Genomic DNA, 2916 nt, shown 5'->3' on the forward strand with positions numbered 1-2916 from the left:
AGCACCGCGATTGGCCTTGAGCAGGCTGAAATGCCACTCAGAAGAGAGTGGGTGCCTGCGCTTGGTCGCCACCCGGCAGTGAAATACATCAGGATGGTGCCTCAGGCGGCAGAACAAACTGACATGGGCAATTAGAGTGCACCACTACTCCTCCTCCCTGATGACATGAAGGATGCTGGCCCTGCCCCGAACTCAGCAGGAAAAAAAAAAAATGATAATAATTTATTATCATTTTATTTTTCTGCTGCTTTTTAGCAGTTTGTTGGTGCTCCTCGGCCATAGCCCTGGCTGTAGGCCTGAAAAAAGGCTTTTTTTTCTTGGTCAAAATGCCAGTTTCAAACTGCAGTACAAGCTGCAGTGGCAGGTGTGAGAAATGTTTTAAACGTCTACTTTAGTGGGTGGCACAGTGAGCACTGCTGTTCACTAGTAGCATTTAACTTACATGCCATGGGTACATATGACACCATTTGCTAGGGACATATATGCAAATAAAATACAACAATCAGGTAGATACCAATTTTAACATGTTTAAGGGAGCTAGCACAGGTACATTACCCCTGGTTAGGAGGAAAAAGTGCAGCAAGTCTTGAAGGCCAACAAAAAGCAGAGTGAGCAAAGGATTGCAGAGGAAGGAAAAAAACAGGTGAACCCTGCAGAAAGGGCCAGGTGCAACAGGAACAAAATCATCATTAGTCTATTCTTGGTCAGACTACCTGTCGCAAGGCAACAGTGAACATTAATCCGACATATTACAAACCTTAGGAGTAGTACACCACTCTAAACAGATATGACCAGAAAACGGAAACATTGAAATGATGGATTCAGACCTGTTGCTATACATAGAATTTGGGACGAAAGGTGTGGAATGGGAACGTAACTAACGTGTTGGACAGGTGTCGGTCAAAGGAATATGAAGCACTGGAATAGTAAACTACTAGAGCCTCTGACTGGAGGAAATGGGTGACAAAAAATATAGAGGCTTAATTGTGACACAAAGCCACAGGCACGAAAACTGAAAATGTGGGGCCCTAAATATCTGTCACTTCCCCCTGAGCCACACGCTATAAGTGTTGTGATGTTCATCTGCTTATTATGGGAGAGCGCAAAGCGCTCCGTCCCATGCTGTAATCTCTCTTTGGGCTTCCAACCAGGCCCATGTCACGTCAGTCACTTTCATTGGTTTGTGGGCTTGCCTTTTAAAATCCGCTTGCTTTAATTTGTGAAAGGCATACATACGTCATGCCTTTTCCGGTGTTTAGCCCAACTACACAGCACAGGTAATCTGCTAAAAACATGTGAGGCTCGATGTTTTCAGCATGGTTTCCGGACTACTTTATCTGTTTATTTTCCACGCAGCGCGATCACGCTGCATTTTACATAGCGCCATCGCGCAGTGTTTTTTTTTTCTTTTAATTTGTGTGTCAAGAAAAGTCTGGGTAGAAGTTTACAACGGTAATAGCTCTAACTCGACCTCTAACTCTAAATGCGAGACCTATTGCATTGAAAATGCTTGCTTTATATGCATTGTCTACAAAATCTGAAAAGGTTATAAAAAACAAGGGCAATCAAACCCCCAATATCATATGTCAGGAGGCATTGCATTTAGGTTGGTCAGAATATAAGGGATATCAGTCTCCTGTCTACCTCAGACATTTAGCGCGAGTTATATAATAGCTTCTCGATTAACTTTCAAACAGACTTCTTATTTTATAATTTATCTGCATTGAAATCATAAGATGATTTTCCTTCAAACCCTCACGTAAAGTACCACTGAAGGTGGTCTATTTCGAAAGAATCACTCAAGCAAGAGTATTAAAAAAATATATGTCCTTTATTAGGTTGTTGTGATCCCATTAAAGTGCGAGCATTAGCAAAATATTAAATATATTTCACAATACTTACACCTCAAATGACATTCACTACGACTGCTGCTTACTTCATGCACTTTTCAGATCCCCCTGTAGCCTTCATACCAGATCCTTGACTAGACGCCAGGCTGATTGCGTGAGTTAGCTGCACCAGTTGTCAGCCTAGGGTTCTTCAGCTCGTATTGTCTGCACTAAGACAGGGACGGTAACTAGTATGGGGCTTTTTTATGAGAGGCTTGCACCGCCAGAGCGTCACTTTTTTTGATACTCCGGCAGCGCAAACCTCTCAACCATATTCGTGAGGCCACAGAAAGTCGCTATGCGTGGCTTTGCATGGCCTCATAGATTTGGAGTAAGACAAAGCAGTGCAAGTCGCTCATTACCGTTATTTGCGCCAGTGGGGTGTTCCATGGGTGTAGAGATGGGTTTCCTCACGCAACACTCATGGATTTTGATGCTGCCCCAGATTTACTCAATCACGTAAACCTGGGGCAGCATCAAAGCCTTACGCCTCCACAGAGCAGGCATAAAAAGAAGAAATATTTTCATTTCTCCTCGTTTTTTTTCCTCTTTCCATGTGTGCTGCATTCTGTAGCGCACCCAAAACAAAAACGCCTATCAGGATTGTTTCTGTGCAGGAGGGTGCCCCTTCCTGCACAAAACTATCCTGCATGCAACGCAGACACCCTTGCACCATGGTGCAAGAGTGCCTGTGTTCCCGCTAGGCAGCCAATTGTGCACCAGCGCAGGGGAAAGGGCAGGAACGCACCGAATTTCAAAAACATGGTACATTCCTGCCCTTTACATCGACATAGGGCAGCGCAGCGAGAAGACTTGCGCCGCTGCCCTGCGCCAGTTCCCCATAAACCCGGGCTGTAGGTCTGTCAGGTTCTTCAGGAACATCAAGATGTCTAGGGGCGAAGTTACTGTTTTTGGAACCAGGATGCTTGAGGTAATATTATCCTGGTTCCGCCACGCAACAAGGTTTGTGGGCCCGGGCTGCTTTCTACGCATGGGTTTCGAATCACTTAAATATCAGGTAGCTTTT

Source organism: Pleurodeles waltl, chromosome 7, assembly GCF_031143425.1.
Source record: "Pleurodeles waltl isolate 20211129_DDA chromosome 7, aPleWal1.hap1.20221129, whole genome shotgun sequence".
Lineage (NCBI taxonomy): Eukaryota > Metazoa > Chordata > Amphibia > Caudata > Salamandridae > Pleurodeles > Pleurodeles waltl.